The sequence below is a fragment of the Hetaerina americana genome, unplaced genomic scaffold (assembly GCF_022747635.1).
Source record: "Hetaerina americana unplaced genomic scaffold, ioHetAmer1.1.p SCAF_11, whole genome shotgun sequence".
In the NCBI taxonomy this organism is placed as follows: Eukaryota; Metazoa; Arthropoda; class Insecta; order Odonata; family Calopterygidae; genus Hetaerina; species Hetaerina americana.
In genome coordinates this window covers 39,144,915-39,167,478 of record NW_027286181.1, presented here as the reverse complement: position 1 = coordinate 39,167,478, position 22,564 = coordinate 39,144,915, and positions in this window count along the sequence as shown.

Here is a 22,564-nt window from a genome sequence, read left to right as displayed (position 1 = left end):
TATATTTGTGTAACGTGATGAAACTATGAGGACTAACTCTTTAGGTTATTGGTTAGTTCGAAAACGCATAAGTCCTTTGTGAACTGATGAGGCGTTTCAGCATTTCTGCAAGTATATTCAGTGCATGAGAACCGATAATTTTTTATTATTCCAGTTTTAATTGTTATGTTTTGCTTCATATATTTAATTGGTACGATAGAAACGTTCCTCCAAATATGGGCATCACATTTTACCTTTCAAGGGGATCGGAATAGTGCGGTAGATAATGCACTGGTTTCCCACCCAGAGCCCGGGTTCAAATCCTGGAGACGGTAGATATTTTTCAGTAACATCGCGATCTCTACTTGAGGTGATTCGTGGTGAGCACTTTGAGTGAGTACGCCGTCCGTCGGATGGGACGTTAAGCTACCAACCCCTTGGCGCCTTTCGTTAAGAGTAGGCTAATGCCGACGCCAGGTTTCTCTCCACCCTTCCTTCTTTCCCATCCATCCCTAATGGCCCAAATGACCTCTAACTACCCTAAAAACTAATACCCATTATTACGTCTAACTGCTGACCTATCAGAAAAACATTTTCTGAAAGAAATTAGTTACTTTAGAGAGACAGAGTCGGCGATGACGACTTTTTCAAAACTACTGGTAAAATAAATATACAGTGTTTATATGTGGAAGCATTCCAATGTTAGTCGGAAGCTCTTTTTTTCCATGGAATTAAAAAATGTTTCCTCAGGGAATTTGGGTGATAACGACTCCAGAATACTATTGGCTTAGCGGGCGAAGTTACAATCTTGTGAGCCAGTTTCGATCTAAAAACTGACTACACGATGGAAAGTTTCGCTATTCCCAGGAGAATAAACGTGGGCAAAGGAGAAAGAAGGCAGACGCTAATCTCCTGAATAAGATTTAATTCGAAAGATACGATTGTGTTCCTCTTTTTTTCTCTCTGACAACATTTTTCCACGCATTCGCGCTTTCTAATCTACTTTGGCAATTAGCGCATATATATTTTCAGGTCACATATCGGTAGATGAGGTATCGGCGATTATTTATAAACTTAAGAGATTGGAAGATAAGTATAAAGGCGTGATTAAAAATGCCAAGAAAAACTGTCTGATAGCTATTACATAATTTCGTGCAATGTTTGTTTGGAAACTCGCAAATCTTTATCCTGCGCAGATATTTGATTGCCTGGAAAAATATGGTAAATAAATTTAAGGCATTTCCAGGAAAAAATGTGTGCTTTATAAAAATACGGAAGCGTATTTCAATACATTAACAGTGAGTTTTAACTCAGCAATGACGGCACCAGAATATTGATTGGATTAATAGCTTTCTAAATCATCGCATTGACAAAAATACTGGCGAAAATTCGCGCTATCTAAAGACAATGTAAGGCGCCCATAAACGTCCGTGTATATTGAATAGTATAATTATGGGTAAAATAGGCACTCAAGTTCTTTAACGTTTTTCAGAATGAAGGATGCTTAAGAAATTATACGAATGTTAGATAAGGTGAATTTCTTAGCTTGAGAAAACCTTGGAATGTATTGATCTCAATTCATTTCCCAAAACGTTTTTCTAAATTTAATAAGAATATGGAACAGAAAAACTCAAAAGTTTTTAAAATCGCAATACATGCCACCTTTAAAATTTCATGCGTACTTTTTATATCTTTCTGATACGCGTAAATTCAAATATATGTGGCAGTTCTTTCTGGAGCCGCAATGATTATTTTTGAATCTTTTAGGGTTTGAAACAATATATACCTTAAAAATCTTTCACAGCGTAATCTCTGATAGGTGAGAATATGTTGCAAGACTTGACAGAATATTCTCAGGATATAATATATTGCCACCTCGACCAATTAGCGTAACATGTGTGGGAAAGAAAATAATGAAGGGGAAGGGCTTTTAGAGAAAGAACTTTTGAAATGCCATAAAAAAAATTAATTTGTAGTAAAGTTATTTGACTTGAAATGAATGGCGTTTAATTAAAAGATATTGCACTGCACATGAATTTCACTGCCTCGTGTGTCAGTTTCACCGAATTCCGAATCACTCTCTCATTAATTTCAGATATCGAGCGCACAGTTATTTCTACAATGTAAATTAATTTAACGTAATATAAACCTGCAGGAAAGTGGTGGACATTTACGCCATTCATATTATAAAATTCATTAGCTGCTAATTTGAGAGATTCATTTTCAGTACAGAACGTTGGGATATTTGTATATGGACAATTTTCATGCTGTACATATTTCAAAAAACTCTTTTAACATTCATACTTTCAGGTAATTTATCAGAAATTAAGTAACATCTGCTTCAAATGACATAAATGAATAAAATAATGGAATACTTTCTTTTGGATTTTATTTCAAAGGTAAACAGATATAAAATTCAAAATATTAATAATTTAAGTCTGATATTAGAATGCTTGAATGTGATTTAATCAAATGTTACCATGCTATCGACTAGAAGTACTCGCATATGGTGACACTTTTTCTAAAAACGTATTCAGGAGATCACGAACTCCATTTTGATAAAAAAGTATAGCGTTCCCGATCGCCCTTCCCTCTTCTCTTTTGGCATCTCCACCGCTGCGCATGGACTAGAAGAAAATGTGCTAGGTTGCTACACTTGGCTCGGGCCCTATCTATTCATCACAACCCATATTGCCTTTATTTACACGGCACGAACTCGCTCAGTTAGTTTTTCACAGAGAGCACAGAGAGAGAAGGCACGAGGAGTGACTATTCCCTACCCCCCAGCGAATCTTTTGCCATATGGTGGCATTTTCAAGAGGATAGCCTGAATATTCCTATCTTTAGAGCACTTGACGACGAACACAACGCCAAGAGATTTTGATATCACAGCTAAGTGGTGCAGAAGCATTTTTCGACCTATGGCCAAACTTAGGGACGAATAGTATACCTAAATAAGTGGAAGAGAGTTCCACATACAGGTAGAGGCATTCAAGGTATTCTATCTATTACAAGTAGTTTTTGGATGGCCCATGATGCACTTTATCTTCTACGTATCACAAAATCTTTCTTTTGCCTGTCATTCATTATTTATTTATTCATTAAATCGTGATTTCTGACCGATTTCATGCAGTTTTAAAGGCCTAATATTTTCCTTCCTCCATACCCGATACCCAATATTATTCTTTCTTTGATGGCCTTCGACATCCTTGGCGTAGTATAAAATATTGAAATTATTCTTGAATGGGCATATTAGTCTTAATACCTGACTTCACATGGAAAAGCGTTGTCATGCGATTTGGAGATGAATTTTGACGTAGGTGAATTGATTATCTTATTGTAACTGCTATTTGGAAAATTAAATGGGTCGGTCAAGATTTTCAGCTGCATCAATCAATAATATTACTTAGACTCCTTCTAATAATTTACTTAGTAGACCATTCAAAGTTATTTATCAAAAGTATCCAACTAAAGTAAAATACCATCATGCTAAATTCTTAACTACCTATAGTAAAATTTCATGTAGCCAACTACCTCTTTAACGCTGATTTAGTTTCATGATTCAACCAAATTAAAAGATTTTATATTAAATCACATCGGAATGAGCATTAATGAATGGTTCCTGGATCAAGTATATTGACCTTTTGTTACTATTCCCTGAGGCCGGACTACCAGATTCGCAGGATACCAATACTCACTATAAGCATTTTACACACCCATGCAATTAGTGGACGAATGATTAGCTTGATTAGCTGGCGACTCTTGGCTGTACGTAACTTAAAAATACAGATAAAAACATCTATTTTTCTATTTTGTTTATGGATGGATCCCTGAATGAAAACAATATGAAAATAATATGAATAATCTTAAATATTGCTGTTTTTGTAAAAGTTTGTTTTTTGAATAAATGGACATTTTGCGGTATTGTTACTATAAGTTTGAATTGAAAATAACTACTAATGATGACTTTTATTCGTAAAAACCTGACAAAAGTCGTATCTATTCAAATTCAGTTTTTAAAATGTCGGTTCTTATTTTTACGTTCTAATATATTTAAAGCTGAAAGCGAATGGAAATAGATGCCTTCATTAGGCTGCTACCTATAAAAGCAGTCATTTGTGGTCTAAAAAATGTTGGTCCTTATTTATGCGAACGAAAAGGACCGAAAGGGACTCAAACGAATTATTAGGCCCAGGAGAGAGAGAGCTGCTGGGAGAAATCCAAAGGAGGCAGGAAAGTTAGATGAAGAGCATTTTGACAGGCAAAGGGGTGTTGAAGACCGTGTTAGAGGGGAGAACTTTAGGCAAACGAGGAAAGGGGTGGAAAAGGATAGGCATGGAGGGAGGAAAGAAGGCATGGGTAGGAATGGAGGGAGGAAGGAAGTATTCCAAACTGAAGAAAGATTTATTGTAGTGTCGGGCGTCATTTTATGATTGATTAAGAGAGGCTTGTTCAGTCTGTGTCCACCCAAAAAACTGGCTCATACGGTGGAATTTTTGCAAACAAAAATGTCAAAAATACCAATAATAATAATCAGTTTTACACTCGTGGTATTTTCATTCAATTTCAAATAATTAAAAGTTCAATTATTGGGAACTTAAAACTCTATAAATGCATTTTCCCGATGTGCTAGATATCTCTTACAGTGCGAAAAATATGGGGGAAACAGCCCTTGAATAAAATCTTCAAGGCATGATTATATTACATTTTGTCATGCACCCCGCGTCATCAAAACAAGCATGCAGCCGAGTTTTGAAACTCACGCAAATATTTTGATTATTCCGTTCTTTACGCAGGTGTTTTCAAATACTTTTTAGATACATCAATGATTAAGTTATTGAGAGTACTTTATTTGCTTTAACTCGAAGGAAAGTCTATGAGTAACATTCCAAAAAATATTTGCTTTGAATATGTTAAAGTTTTACACTAGTTTAAAATTTTATGTCTGTATTAACACCTTATTCCATGTTTTATTTTTGCCTTCCGAAGTTCAATTATTAAGAATGCACAGTAATCGAGGCTGTTTCGAATCCGATGCGTCGGTAAGCGTTGAAACCACTGTAGACGGCCATAAATTTTCGATTATGTTGAGTGATTATCATGACAATGTGAAACCGAAGTTTAGTTTTGATAGCTGGTTGTTAAGCTCACCTCGAACAATACCTTAAGTGCGTGTCAACACATTCTGAGTTAGGTAGCTATGCTACCTATTTCCCTGGGGCAACCATTCGGTTTTCCAAGACGTTCTACCATTAGTAACCAGAAATTTGCACCACTTGGATTTATTACAAGCGGTTAGTCCAAGGGCATCACTCGGGATTTGAACCCAGGGGTTTCCGATCAATAGACCAATGCTCTACCCACTGAGGTAGCATATCATTCTACCCCCGCCAGTAGAATAATATGAAATATATAATTTAGAAATATATCTCTATTCGATAGGGCTTTTGTGACGATACATGTTGTAAAAATGGTTAATAATAAAGGCCTTCAGAATTGTGATATTTATGCAAGTTCATAATATCCTATTCTATTTTTTTCCCTTTTATGTTAGTACAAATAATACAACCCCCCACCCCAATGGACCTCGTTTCGGATGGCAATGCTCTCGACTCACCTCCCGTGGTTTTGCGCCATTACCGTCGCGGACTTGCAAGTTGCGTTATCGGATGCATTCTATATTGGGAGATATATGACGTAAAATGACCCAGACGTCGGGGTATCTGATTCCGTATTAAAGTAATACGATGCATTAAATAGATAAAATGAGAATGCTTGGTCAAAGTGTGCAAGTGTAATTTACCGTTAAAACCGTTTATTACATCTACATCTTGCCCTTGTCACGAAGGCGTTTGGCAGACGATTTTACGTCACTGACCATTAAGGTATTTCGTGATTTTCAAAATTGAGCTTAATTTTATTTTCGGAAAGTTTGTATTGGCGTACCTACCTGGTTTTCCTTTGCCGAGGTCACGGTTAGTATTAGGTTAGAAGGATAACTTATGTCGTGCTTTTTAGCAGTCACTTTCCTTTAGCTCTTCGTATTTTCGCGTCTACTAATGTATTGCAGGGCTAGGAATGTCCCTTCTTTATCGATATGGAATTCCAATGAATATAGTTTAAATGGTTCATGTAATCTTCGGTTGACTCCCAGCCCTGACTATTTAGTAATAACGCGATGCTTCCTCCTCGTTAATAACAATTTTCCATTGCACGGGCAGTTTTCTGCAATAATATACAACGAGAGCCTTATAATTGATGCATAAGTCTACTTGAAGTCCGTGAAAGTATCGGATTAAGTTATTCAAGAAATCGTACATCTTCTCGTATTCTACTTTGTAATTGACTGAGAATATGATATTTTGGTCCAAAATGTTGTGAAAAAATCATAAACACAATAATAAACCTGAAGTTAACTAGATACTTATCGACACTCATGGTCAAAATGAAACTAATTTCGGCAGAACATGTTTAAAAATATGGTAATAAAGCAATTCATGGGGTCATTTTTTGCATTATTTCTTTTGCATTTTCGTCAATTATTTATTTAATACTCGTAGGTGGTTAAAGCTAAAAGATTCTCGCGTAATGAGCGAATTGCAAAAAAAGCCCATCTTGATTTCAATTACGGAGGTGATCACTTCTTTCGAGATATAATATTTTAGACTCTCATCATTGCAATATTGTTTATAATATAGTTGTCTAACTGTTTCTCTGCTGTACTATCAACTGGTATAACTCTAGTTTATTACGTTTACGTCCAGTGGTAACCAAATTGGCTCATGAAAAATTAAAGTGATCGTTATTTTTTAATTATTAAACATGAATTTGATAATAGTCAGTATCAGTGCAACCTGTACTCTATAAATTGGAAATGGATGGCTGATATTGTTGCAATAAGTAAATTTCAGGTCTTGATCTTTAGCGCAATGGTTATGTATTTTATTTTGATGTATTTGATGCTCGTTATTCAAGTTAAATAAATGTGATCGCAAGGTTTCTGGAAGATCTAGTGCTTTCCTTTCGTATACTCTGCGTAAAGTCTTTCCAGGTATTCCTTCATGTCAGGTAATCAAGCTGAATCCACCATCGATACGCCATCAGTCGATTACTTTAGCCTTCAAAAAGGTGTGCGTAGAAAATGAACTTATTGTTAAATGAAAATTGCGGCTGGATCTTACGAGAGAAACAGTAGCGTGAATCAATCCATCCTTCACTCCATCATGCTCTTCGTCCGTGCCGTCGATTACGCCTTGTGTCGTAAAGGTGCTGATTGAGAACAACTCTCTTCTTTGAAAAAGTTAATTTAGTGCGCATCGGGAAGATCGTTTCTACACTTTCTGCCATATCGTACTTGCAGTGAGTTTTCATCCTATAATCAGTCCCGAGTTCCTAACTAGGTCCACTAACCGGTTCCACGGGCGGTGTTTATTTTGGTAACTCGTCTAGATTGATAGGGAAAGCGGAATTTTTGGACCACGGAGACCCAGCAAGCATTCTACATTCACAAAATTTAACAGCATTTCAACCTTATTTTTAAATTATGATGCGTTCCCTATAAGTATTTTAAAAGCTCAGGGACCGGACTGAAAAAACTAATCAATCAAATCGAAATACGAGGGCATCATTAATACTAAGAGCAGGGTTCCGTTGTGGTAGACATGGCCGGCCTTGTGAATCAGCTGGGAAATCCATTAATAACTTTCATTTACGGCTTTGGATTGCGGCCGTTGGGCCATTACATAAATGCAAACAGTAAATAATGCGTACCGATTAATGAGCTTTTTGGGTCGTCTCCTTTGAGGATCCCTTTGAAGTGCCGCTCGTAGTAATTGGTGCGTAGCGACGACACAGGTTTTCAGACGAGAAGGGTAGAAAGATTTGGATGCGTCTTTTGGAGAGAGACAAGGGGAGTTGCGGGTCAGAGGTCTCATTCGATTTTGGAATGAATACTGGGGATGTGGCAACATCGACTCCAGGCAAATTCATAATGGGCCAATCATCTAGCATCTTTTTTAGGGAGTCACGTTTGCGCTTCGGTTTACCTCGTCCGACGAAGAAATTTTTGGACAGCGCTTTGCTCATTGCCTGATTTTTTTACCACTTTTACACCACCTGGAGTGCCGTCGGAGGGAAAAAGATTCACTTGGGGCTCCACATGAACTGAGCTCCAAAGAAAGAGGGTAAGAGAGAAAGAGGACGCAAATTCCAACTCATAAATGAAAGGCAAGCTGATAATTGAATTCGCTGATATGAAATATCTTCTTTGAATAACCGCGCGCTTCGTCAATTCCAAGATTGGCATGTTTGACAGAGACGAGAACCAGAGCGAGGTCGGTTTGAATTTTAATGGATGAAATTCTTGACCATTGCAGTGCGCCTCAAACGGGTTCCTGCAAACCGAGCGCTTCGGAACCCTACGCTCTCTTTCTTCACTTGCTCTGTTCCGCAGAGCGCAACTATCTGGACTTCACATGGTTTTCTTTGGCCGAGCTATTAATTCGCTATTCCACATTGCCGACATCTCGCCGGAATAAAATGAATGCACCTGCAATGCAATGCTAATGAATCTTCATTGCGGGAGAGGGTGAACAGGTTCATTCTGGCGAGAATTGATCCAGCACTCTTTTGCAGTGTTCTGGGAGTTATGGAAAGGCTTTCTCACCCCATATACGAGTATTATTTTTTGATTCTTCTCTCGCTGGATCGCTCAATTGGCAAGCTTAACCATTACCACAGCAAGTCAAAGGAAAATTAAAGATTTTTTCTAATAGAATAAATCTATGAGCTGTGATAAAAGAGTGTTTATTGTTTATAGTCAATAATAATAATGATACCATAGTCTCCAGGACGATTGCCCTAGTGCGTAGAAGGTACGGCTAATTCACGAAGCGCTCAAAATCTGTGTTCAAATCTGGGTTTATTTCGGACAATCCCATATCAAAATTTAGGTAGTGCAATGTTATGGCTGCAAGAACTTCGTAGGAAAGTAAATATTGGCACAGGGGTAGGATCTGGCCCAATTGCCCTGCATGCCTGAATTTCACCCGCCTTAAGGATTATCTGGGATGGGCCCTAAAAACTGCACAACGCACCCACCATTTAATGACTGTCGACGATGACGGAAAATCACGAGCAAGCAATTTTAGCGTTCGCGCTACGGTGGTTGTTTTACTTCGTTTAAGCATGTCTTTCCTTCTGACCATTACAATGAATTATTAACTTTTTTGGCTTTACTTTTCTTAAATCGTACTCTTTTAGGGTCGGCGGCAATAATAGGGTAGTTTGATTTTATAAGATAAAAAAGTTTTCTCGTTTTCTTTCTGCTGTATCTGCTAAGAACTCAATTGCTTATTTTCCCCCGTTTCTTTCCTTCAATTACTCCAAAATATTTTAGACAGTGGTTCAGTTAGATCTTTTCTCTATCTTTTGAAATTCGTAGTCTTTCCCAAAAATCATATATTTTTGCAAGTAAAATTCATAAGATGACGAATTATCAACGTTAAAATCCAGTTGATCCCGAAGTTTTAATAATCACTAAAAGAACTTATTTACCGTACTATAAATTTTACAGTAGGTAATTTTTGTGCGCATATATCTATTAAGTATTTCATCACAAGGTTGTAGGATTTTAAGGTTGGTGACTTTTACTTATCGATTGTAATCGAAAGTTAAATATTGATCTCTGAGTCCAATACCGTATAACATGTATGTATTATTTTACCATCAAAATGGGAAATAACGAGAAAGTAAATTAAAATAATTATAATTATATTCACCATGGAAATTACCATTTATACAAAACTGTTAAAGGAAAGAAGCCGCAAAAAAATGGTGTTTTCAAGATGAAGAAAGATGGCAAGAGTTTCTTGGATTGATAATATCGGTCCACATTCCATTTCCGCTTTCCCTTTTCAAGCAACGCAAAATCTTGGAACGAAAGTTCAGTAATGAATGATGAGGAATTCAATATTTTGGAGGGGTATAATTTAATGCTAACTGCTTTACCATATGACTGATAACGTTAAATGGCAAACTTAATGGAAACATGCTTTGACGGATTCACTGTTTAGTAATACCCTGCGTAAGATTCCTGAGCACAGATGAGTACCATTTAGTAACAGTGCATAGCATTTGTTATTAAATTAAAACTGGCTAAAAATATTTATAATGGTATTACTAAAGCAGTTTTTAGTTTCTGCAGAATTATTGGATTTTAAATATCAATTCATTTTTATAGCAGTATTGGCAATTATTGACTCACGGTTGGAGCATTATAAAAGAGGATACATTTAATACTTTTACTATTTTATAGTCCTTAAATTTTCTGCATGGTTTTATCTAATTTTTTAGTTAACTACCGGTTAAGGTAAGATTTAGATGGACAGACCTACCAAATAAATATTTTGGTTTTCCTAACAAAACACAACCCAAGATCCTACTCTTCAACATCTCCTTCTTCATCTTTGTATACTTTCTTCCTCCCTTCAATTCGTCTAACGCTCCTATCCTATTCTTCACCTTTTTACTCGTTTGCCTAACATTCCCCCCTCGATCACAGTCTTCAACATGCTTTTCATCCAATTTTCCCACCTCCTAATGTTTTCACTCAACAATCCCCTCTTCTCTCCCACCATAACTAGCACTTCCTCATTGTTTTCCCTTCGGCCCATTTCACCTTCTCCACACCCACATTTCAGAAGTGTCCAATCTACGTCTATCATCCTGCTTCAGTGACCATGCCTCTGCGCCGTACATAACTACGCTCAATATCCAAGTTTTGACGAGCCTTATCGTATCCATAGGGTTTTATCTATGGTTGCACGAAAATGCCTAATTGTCTGAATTCAGCTACTGGACGATACTTAAGGAATGTCTCTATATGTTTCAAAATGGACAAAATTGAGGTAAAATTGATATTTTATATTAATATTAAATTAGAGAAACATTGGATTTTAATTGAAATTAGCATGGCAAAATGGAACCCCTGGGACATTATAATAGACAGGTATGTTTGGTCATAGCATTAGGGTTGTCATGGTAGAATGGGCAGAAGGAAGGGCTGGGAAGGAAGAATGGGCAGAAGCTACATGTATTCTATCCGTCGATTTTAGTTCATTGGGCGGATCAAGGACCTGAAGATGACGTTGAACCCTGGTCCCATCGATACAACCCTGGTCGTATCGAAATTATTTTTCTGTGGAACCACAAAGTTACTGTTTTTCGTTTCCAATATTTCATATATAAAGATAAGGAACGTACGAATAAATAAATTTGGTAAGGTGAATGGGGAAACAGGTGTATTCTGTAAAAAAATCAATGAATTGAAAGATCAGGTTTAGGCTTAGAATGAAAAAATCATATTACATTGGAGTAATGGTAGGAATAAAGATGAATTGAATAGGCTCGAGAAAGGGAAGAATTCACGGAATTATGAAAATATAAAAATTATTCGTGTCATGATAACCTCTAAACATTATTTTTCTGTTTTTATTATACAAGGGAAATGAGGAAGGAAAATGGCGGTTAGGCTTAAAAGAGTACAAAAAAATAATGCAAAAATTTGAAAGGTTGCCTGCTCAGGCTTATAGGTGTTTATCACTATAGAGGAGATCTTTAAGGCTTTCTCTGATGACTTATTCCCCTTAAGAAGCGGGTGAGGCAATACATATTTATCCTTCACTAATTTCACTTTCGTATTCCATTTCTTATTATTTGTCAAGTGGTCTTATATTCCAATTATTCTCCTCACTCTTATATTCTCCCTCATTCTTTCCTCAATGATATGAACAATTTTGACCTTTAAATTGCTTACAACAAAGCGGTTGTTCATTTTCGACTTTATCAGAACAAAAATATCTATTTTTTGAAGAAAACTTTTTCATTTCCTCTTGATGTACAGAGATTTAAACTGGATGAAAGCGGAACGGATTCCGAGCGGTTGGAGAAACTGCCTAATTTACTCGAAAAATTATTAGTCCCTTCTGTTTTAAGTAAGAGATAAATCGTGACCAACGCCTGGTGAGCACTTCATTCTCTTTCTGCCCCTCGCAAACAACAAGCCGAAATTCATTTCATTGAGGCAGCTGGGTGATGCGCTTTATGCCTCGGGAGGAAAGGAGGCTAAAAGAGGATGGAAGGGAGGGAAGGGTAAGGGGGGAAGGGCGATGATTATGGGTGGGAGGCATTGGGGGAGTTGGAAAATGGTGTGGAGGAGGGGAAGCGTAGGCGTAGCAGAGGCATGTGTGTAGAGAAAGGGTAGAGGGTCGGAATGGAGGGGAGTGAGCCAAGGTCGAACTGGCTGCTCTCTCAGCTGCCGAGCTGCAACGGGGCTTCACTTTCACCCTCACTTTGCCCGTTAGCGGGCGTCAGAGCGAGGAGTGGGGAGGGGCGTGAAAGAGGAGGAGAGGTTAGGGGAGAGTTTTGTTGTTGTCTTCGGCTTGAGGAGATCCCACCCGCTCCACTGTTTCCAAACTGAACCGCTTCCCTCTCATCTTCCCAGTGCTCGCCCCCGAGGTGTCAGACAGCGAATAGGCGGCTAGAGAAACTTGAAGAGACGTTCACGCGGGGAATTTGACTGGCCCGTGTCGACGCCCATGCACATGGCTATGTATGACAGAGAACGAAAAAGGAAAAGAAGCTCCCAATAAAAAGAGGTGGGCTCAGTGGGAAATAAGCACTGTTTCTCCCTCTAAATTATTGGCTTTGGATAGAAAATGGGAAAGAATGTAACTGGAATTGAAATGTCAATCGTGATTAATGGCTGCACTACTTTTTTGAGTGCAAGCAAAAAACAAAAATTAATTATGACAGTCATGATAGCATTTTTTTTCAAAATTAATTAGGGATTTATGTTTTATCGTCGGCTCGCGTTATGCTGGAGATGGTAAATAAATGCTTAAATGCACGCGAAATAGAGTTATTTCTCGACTTACAAAATTCGAGTAAAATGATTATGATGCCATCGCACTTGAGAAAGGAATTCATAAGGTACAGGTCTTTACGTCACCGACCCTCGGTGCGGAAATTCTACTCATCATTGATCGAGCTCTGGCGACGATGCCCTTTTGAGTAATTGCGGGAGACTCTTGATTACCGAGGTCACTTGCGCCATTTAAGATGGGTGCGTAATTATAAGAGGGAGGCAAGGGAATAGCATAGTAATTTTAATTAGCCTTATGTCAAAGATAGGCTCTGGTTGAGAAAGATTTATTATTCTACATTACAGATGGAGTACTATTCTTGTTTACCCTTGTCATGAAGCCGAATCAGAACCCAAGAAAACACCTAATAATTTGCCACGACCGGAAATCGAATCTGGTTACTCGACTTTGAAAGTCGATGCACCCGAAACTAACTCACCAATAGAATATCGATCAAATTTTATATCTTTAATTTTTACTTGTGGTTACGACTGGGCATCTGTAGATGGTACGAATCCCTCGGTGCTAAGTACGATCGAATCAAATTGCGTTTACTTTCTGCGAACATTCGCCATGTTGTCTTGTTTGCATAATAATGATTCCATTCTTGAATATACTGTATTTGCATTCCGATTTCGATTGGTAAAATTTGAGATAAATATTTCGGCATGAGATGACGGTTTTTCTGACATACATAAATCTAGCATAATATCTGGGCATGCTATGATTCTATTTATGCCAGTAAACTATACTTTTTCCAACTTTAGATGTAATTGTCAGCACGATATCTCAGTTATTACATCTAAACTTTTTTCTTCATATTAAAGGTTAGTTTTAATATATAAACTATATTATTCAATAGCATTAGGAGTTTAAGTAAAAATTAGATAGAACCAATACCTTAAATTTATCCACATTTTACATTAATCCAACACAAGTGAAATCCCTGCCTTAGTTTTTAATTTGGCCCTTCAAATTTACTTCCAAAAGTGTGATGATTTTTGTATTTCGTATATATGGGTGTAATCCATCAAACATATGTATAGTGGCTACACTTCAGGAACAGACGAATAAGATACATGATAAATCTATTATTATGATTTAACCTTAAAAACAAATCTCCTCAAACATTGTTTTAAAATTTCACAGATCTTGAAATATATGGGTTTTTAGGCCTTTGTTCATTTGCGTCATCACCCGATATTATTAATTTTGACACTTAATCGACACATCTCATTTAGCAAATATTACTACTGTGCTTAAATTAATCAAGGGCACTGAGTTATTTTCACTGAGATATCGTATAGTTGAATGTATTCCGTTAAAGCTATCACTAACGAAATGGTCACAACGCTGCATAACATTCATCATTTGTACTAATGACGTAGTGGAACCAGAAAAAATATTTCTTTTGAAAGGGTTTGGTTTTCTTTTGAAAAATGTGGTAGTACTTTTAGGTTTTATCAAATACAAAATTTACGAGGACTTACGGAGCTTTAAAACGATTCTGAATACGCCCTGGGGAGTATTGCTTCTCTCGTCGATATCGTTTTCGTTAGAAATGAGTTTTCCTTCTCTCGTACACGTATACTATATACTATCAACTTTCGTGAAATCCAGATTTTAGAGAAATATTTTCCCCAAAGATAATATGAGTATACACTCTTTAAAAATATGGCAAATATAATATGAGCAGTATGTACGTTATTCTGGGTTCGGAGTAAAGCCGATCGTATGCTTTAATTTCCCTTTAATCTTTATTCTCCTTTTATTATAACATTTTTCCTTAACACATACAAGTATATCATAGTTCTGGTATAATTATTTTAAAGCGTTAGAAATCCATGTTTATTTCGGGGTTTCCGTTGATGAATCCCGAAAGAAGAATGTAATATTGTCACATAGACGTTGAGGGAGCAAATGAAATTAAACCTACTAGCGAATGAATTTGATTTTATTAGAGGGATATAGAATATTGTTCGTTTCACAATTGAAAAGGGGCTAATTTACTTTAGTTGGTCACATTTATCTTTCTCTCATTACCCTAGAATTAAAAATCAATGCCAAAACATTTTATTACTTCATTATATTTGTAGTTATTATGATAATAATTAGTTAACTATTTAAGTAAATTGAAATTTCCATTGTACATGGACCAATCCTAGTCATTTACTGGCCTATATTTCCTGGGGTAGTTTTTATGTAAGCAGTGTCGATTATATATGCACTAATTAATATAATTTGTAGCACTTCCGATGATTTTCTTTCATTTTACATATTGCACAGTTTATTCCATACTTTCTCTTGGTGGCTTTATTTTGGGTATTGTGTGAGATCCCAAAAAAAATTTAAAGAGAATTAAGTAAAAAAAAAAATAGGAGGTTGTTTCTAAGTGACATGGGTTTGCATGCATGGGTTTCGGTTGTCCTGGGCGTGTGCGTGACAGCCGAGTAAGAAGGGTGGAGAATAGGTATCAAAAACTAAATCTGACGTAACAAGAGAATGTCTTCCTAAATTTGGGACTCCAGGACACGCAATGCTTGAGGAAAAGCTGCTCCGTGATATATTTCATCAAGGCCATGCATAAAGAGAGGAGTGGAATGCAGTCCTGAACCTGTATGTTTAGAAGAGCATGTGGGCCCACCTTTTACAAACTTGGCTTCACTAGAGGGACTGTAGGAATGTTTTAAAATAAATGAGAGGAATGAAAAGAAAGGATAGGTGTCGTTTTCTTGCCTTGGTGAGGCCAAATAATAGACTTTGGAGCAAATCTTTGGGATGCATTGAAGAGAGTGTTCATGGCCAAATTAGATTAAGTTCCCTGGAGAAGGTCTGCTAAATTTGTCAAGTCTTTACGAAGAGAAAGTATATATCACTGCCGACTGGTGTCTAGAATGGCAATCCCTGCACGAATAGAGAAAGGAGATAATCTTGAGAAGAATAGGGCTCCCGAGTTTATTCTACCACCAAAGGGTTCCACTCTTTTTTGGTAGATCAGATCATCTAGTTAAAATAAGACTCCAGCACTGACATCTTTAATTCTTCTTCTTCTCTCGGATTATTTGCGATCACACCAAAACCAAGGTAAAATTCCCCGTTATATAACCATTAGAATATCTGTTATGTGACCTCATCAGTGCAAAAATACCAACGTTAAACAGGGGAATCACACTTGTTTAACATAATTGAAAGTGTTATCGCAGTAACTTTTGCCTTACTTATCGGCGGCTCCTATGGTGCGAGCAGACGTAGACGAGTCTATGGTGATATTAGGCGTAGATCAAAACTTAGTTTAGTCAACAAATACATGCCTTGGTCCACCTCAATACAGAAAGTTGTTATTAAGATTAAGCGGGGAGTTATAAGAAAGTGAGAATGATTTTACGTGTTCAGATACATATCAGCTAGGCACGATGAAAGAAGTAAGAGGGAAAGTGCAAAGAGGATACTTCAAGCTCATAAAGCTTTCTTGCAGGGAAAAACTCAGAGAAACCAACATAAGCTTAGGTAATAGAAAATGATAAATGATGATAAATAAAGAGTCGAAGAGATCAAGTGAACAGACCGAGAACTTATGAGCCGTCGTTCAAAAGGGGGGTGAAGACAGTAGCCAAACGAAGATAGTGAGCAGAGGAAAGCTAGATTGGACATGTTCTGAGACACAACTGTTTAATGAACGCTTAATAAAATGGATGGGACAATGGAAGGAAAGAACTATAGAGGAAGTTTAGATTGCGTTAAAGAGTGGTTAAGAGCCGTCATTGGGAAAAAGCTATCGCGGGATTTTGCTGATCGGCATAGAAAATATGAAAGATCTTGAACTTTCCCGGTTTATCTGTTGAGTGAAATCTCTTGGGTCTTCCACCGGGTTAGTGTCACCATTGCTACGGACGTTTCGAAAACATCGTCCTCAGGGCTTCTGAATGCCTGAGGACGATGACCAAATCGGTTTTCGAAACGTCGGCGGCAATGGAGACAATAACCCGGTGGAAGACCCGACAGAATTTCACTCGACATAGAAAATAGTTGAATGGATAACAGCAACAAACCAATCTTGGAAGTGATTAGCTATTTATGACAAATTCATTATTTAGGAGGGGAGAGTGGAGCATTTGCCCTCCCCTAAGTTTAAGAATTTTGTACAAAATATTTGAACCTATTTCATACTGTTGGCGAAAAAGTGCGTCTTAATTACGGTGAGAGGTAAAAACTCTGCATGGCAACAGGAAATATGCGGGAAATAGCTCTTATCGAACATTCATGGGACTAGGGCGAAGGCATGGCCACTGCCTCGTACCCTCTAAGACCTTTCCTAAAACATCTTGGCTCGCCCTATCAAAAGCTGAAATGTCATCCCTAATTTATTATGATGATGCTAGTGCATTACTAACTTAAATATGTATTTATTTGGCTCCGTCAGCTTCACGGTGGTGGGAGCAGTGTTTAATTGGAGCATGATGCATCTCAAAAAGTCCAATGTATGATTTTGGAATTATCAGAAGGCAGAATATTTCTTTAGAACATTTTCCCATTCCTATTTTCCCTTGTCAGGATTAGACACCTCGTGGATTAATTTTAAGTAAATCAGCCATGCACTGAACTCTAATAATAGTCCAATCTCAATTAAATCTGGTATTACTCTAATATCGAATATCAAACGAAGGGTGAAAACGTATCCGATATCCCTTATTTATTTTAAAAAGGGCTTGGCCCAACGAATGGTGGGAAAATTGGATGCAAAATGTTTGGGAAAACTGGGAATGAAAAATATAAGCAAAAGTGTTATGTTGCATCGGTTATGCCTCATATTGTACTTGCGTAAAGCATTTTAGATTTTGAAAAATAACCTCTCGGTTTGTCATAAATTCCTTTGCTCGAATAGACTGCCAAATGATTTATATAAACTAAATGTGGGAACTACTGGACGAGAAAAGAGTACTAGCGTGCACCGTCAAATCTATTAAAAGAATAAAAATATATTGAGTTTAATCCTGATTCATCTACATCTTCATTTTGCACTGGAAGATGTCATAAGAACGTGTGACAGGGAGTGGGGGAATGGCTTTACTATCACGTAAAATTGGTTGGCAACAGATTATTGCAATGGGAAATGAGCACAAACCATAATAATTTTTTTCCTTTCCAAAAACGTTCTTTTTTAAAACACATTTCATGATCACAGCGATAGAAAAGAATTTGCAAAACATATCCCGATATTGTTTTAAAAACATCCAGATAATTGTGCTCTAAGGCGAAGAACTTTTTCAAATCAATAGCTCTCACATTTATTCCTCTCTGGTAGCTTACAAGGAAATATAATGACGTAAAGTTTCATCAGGCATGGATAATGTTATGACAAGAATGTAACACAGGCTTTGCGTTACACAGAAATATTATTTACTGGCCAGCTAGTTTCACTGCGCAATAACATCTTTAGGACAAATTGTACATGACACAGATACACACATTTATAATTTCTTCAAGAGGTGTTTGCTGTCAATCGCACAACATCACCCACCCAATCTGTTCTTCACTCTCTCTCAGCCATCACCTCTGGACATATTATATGAATATTTGTATCTGTGTCAGACACAGTTAGTTCCGAAGATCACACAGTGCAGAGAAACTAGGAGGCCAATTTATAATATTACTGTGCAACGCAAATTCTTTGTCGATTTCCCGCCATCATAGTGGGATTAGAAAAAATCTCGGCCTTTACTGTCTCTCAAAGGGGGATATTATTAGTATATGATACTATGTTTTTCACGTACAGAGAAATAATTCTTTGCTGATCCCCACGGCAGAGAAATTTACTAAAATTCGAAATGTTGGCATCTCAATTATTGCATCTCCTTTAATTATTTTGAATCTTTAAGGAGTCTGCCCGCATCCTCTGCCTCGCGCCGTTGTTTACTTCCTAGGTTCCGTTTGATTAGACCAGGTTAGGTGAAGTAGTGACGGATGGAAATGTCGCAAGGTTGAGTATTTCACGAGAGGAGGAGAGCACGCGATAGGTGCATCACCTGCGAGTCGAATGATACCCCCCCCCACCAAACCCCCTCCCATTAGACTCCTCCCCTCCCTCTTCTTCCTCAACGCGGGCGAACTGAGGCTTTCTGCGGTCACAAGGGAACGCGTTCGTGGAAAGGCAGAAAAGAATTACGGAGAGCTTTTTTCCTTCCCGGCACCCTTCAAAGAAGGCGCGCGTTCGGTGCATTTCCCACGGCCACAGAGTATGCAATGACTCTTACGTTTCGGAACTAAATGCTCATCTGTTCGTAATAATGCAAAAGAAGTAAGGTTCATCAAAAGAGGGGGCGGATGGATTTTAGTCCAGCGGTGGAGATATGAAACATCTTTCTAGCCATAGGTCCCCTCTCACTGCCTGTCTCTTTTCCTCTCCCCTTTCTCTCGCCACTTTTCACGCCAATCTTAAACGGCAGGGCACTAGGATGGAAAAGTTCTCACGACTTCACACCATTATTGCAGAATGCACGCTTATATGTAACGCTGAAGGAGATAAGTGGACTTTTGCGTCCGCGCTATATAATTGTGTAATAGGTTCCGCGAATTCAGCTAAGGTTAGGTATCTCAAGGCAATCGGGGACGCTGAGAACATCTAGGTCTCCACAGATTACAGATATCCAGCTTCATCGTTGTTTTCAAACTATTTTTGACAAGAAATACTTATTTCAAAAATTAAAATGGAGATCCTAGTGAGATAGTGGTTTAATTACTTTCGGTACAACTGCAAGAAAAATTAAATTGTTATGATGCAATCAACAAATATTGCTATCAAGGTAGGGGGAGGCCCGTGGAGAAATAAATGAAACATGATTGTTGAGCAATCATTGCAATTGAATTGTAATTGAAAGCTTTATAAGATACCCTGGGACGTACATTATGAAATAAGAACCTGTTGGTTGGTTAAAATATTCGTCAGAATTGCAATGTATGCGATGAGTTATTGAACGCTTTGGATTTGAAATGGGCGCAAGAGATTGTGGAATAAAACAAGCTATCGAATTTGGATGAAACATGATGGGATGAAAGGTGGAGATTAGGTAATTATGGAAGGAAATATTTTATGATAGATATAAAAAGTATTATAAAGAAAATGGATTAATATGCTTTGTAATGGGTATCAAATTCCTCTTGAAAAAACATAGGCTAAGATTTTGCAAATACGGAGGCAACGAAATGAAAATAAAAGGTTGCCTCGTATTAGCGTTAACAATTAAATATGAAATGTAGGTAAATAATATCAACCGAATATAATCCGAAACGGGACCATTTAGTTTCAGGGCCAGAGAAAAAATGAATTTGCTGAATGTTCACTTGAACAGCATCTTGCGATTAATAATCGGAACACTCGGTTAACGAATTTTAGAGTGGATACTTGAATATAATAAACCTCCCCATTTATTTGGTTGGAGATGAATCCATGTGGATATGGAAATCATACAGGGTAGTAGTAGTAGTTTTCAGGGGAGGCGACCGACAACTGAGGTCATTTGCGCCATAGGGGATGGACAGGAAAGGATGAAGGGTGGAGAGAAACCCGGCGTCGGCATTAGCCTTCTATTTACGATAGGCGCCAAGGGGTCCGCAGTTTAACGTCCCATCCGACGGACGGCGTACTCACCCAAAGTGCCCTCCACAAAGAACCTCAAGTAGGGATCGAGATACCTCTGAAATATATTCAACACCGCCGGTATTTGAACCCGCGCCCTCTAGGTGGGAAGCCAGTACGTTAGCCCCCGTACCATCTCGATCCCTATTAAGTAGGTTGAAATTTTGTTTTTATAAATATTCAAGGGGGTTTTCCGTAATTTTCATTAAGTCACTCAGATGAATTTCTAATGAACTCAGATGAATGAATAGACAGTTTAATGGAAGGAAGGAGTATGCAACTATTGTCTTGCGTGTTAAGAATGACACGAGTTTGAGCGAATTAAAGTGAGCAGTGTGAGAATATTTGACTTTTATGCATTATCCTACCTTTTACTTATCGTAAGAGTGTAAAGGAAAACTTCAATATGTTCAATATATTACCATCGTTCACAGAGCACAGAATGAATGAAGGTACAATGTGATGTAATGCCGCTTTCAGTGATGCAATAACAAATCTCTTACATCCTGCACTGGACATGAAATATACAATGAAGTCAATCCTTATTATAATTATTAACCAGTATTTATTTGGTCTGACACCTTTCATAAGAGCATAATAAATTGATTCATTTACGGCATCTCCAGGAGCGGTTCCTGGCTCTTTATCATACACCAGTACTATTTGGACAGGTTTTAAGATATAATCAACCACCATTTATTTCACCCTTTTTTATGGGGACCGCGAGGTGATGAAATATCGAAATTTGTTTTGGAAATATTATGTAAACACGGTCGCTACGTGCAGGTTCAGAAGGGGAACGTGAGCATCGTGAAAGGAATTGAATCTCTATCTGTGGCCAATCTAATTTACTGGGTGACGTTTCTGGCGTAGGTACCTGAGGGAGGGGAATGGACGAGAGATCGGCAAAACGAAAAGCGAGGAGTATGGGAGCGGAGGAGGATTACGAATGAGTGGAAAGGGAGAATGAGACACGTCGGTTATACTTTTCATCCCACACCCAACATGCTTAATGGGGCGAGGCGATATCTCACGCCGTGGGATCTAGGAAACGACGCAATCACGTGTTATGCCGACGCTTGAGCGAGCTGTTTGTTTACGGGGTACCCGAAATGAAGCATGAAAGGATTGTTTGGGCGCTTGCAAGAAGTTATAAGACGATAGTGGGCATCACTGTCTTATTCCCCTTTCTAGGACTACCCATCCCGACTCTCTATCTGCAAACCTCACCTGAGCAGTTTGAGACATGCGCAGATTTTGGATAAGATGTTATATCCTACAAAATTACCTATATCTTCGCTAAGGCATTATTTATTTCTTCCTCTATTAACTCTCTCGGACACCCTATTGAAATTCACGATAACAACATATAAATTCTGAGTTTGTTCTCTCTCCTTTCTACCACATTACTGCTATGATATCGCGCGTACCTCTTCCCTCTATGAAGCCAGACTGATCATCCCCTAAGTAATCATTGGTCTGCTCTCAACCTTTTGTTAGCAATCCAAATTACCATCTTAACTATATGTGACAACAATTGTATTGCTCTGTAGTCCTGACATACGGCTGCCTTTCCCTTTTTTGGGTTGAGAATCAACTGTGATATGGTGAAATCTTTCGGCCCAGTTCCTCCTTCATAAATGCGAATTTAACCATAAAAACTCTCCCTCTCAGGTTTTTTATAAACTCTTAAGTAGTTACACGGGAATGTCATTTACCCTCATGACTTTTTGGTGTCAATTGCCGTAATCTCTCAATCAAGTATGCCTGGATCTAAGCTATCTTCATTTGCGTCGAGTTTTTTTTTTGTGTCTGAACTTGTTGACGAAACTTCCTTATCATAATCTTTATATATTCTTTTTATCGCCCTTGAATATTTCCTGGTTAATTAAATAATTCGCCTACCTTATCTTTGATAGTGCTCAGAGTTTTCCCATCTTATTTCCTTTCACCGTCCCTAACTGCGTACCAACGATATTACATTCTTCCCCAGTAAACTCTCCCGATCCTTGCAATACGTCCTCCATGT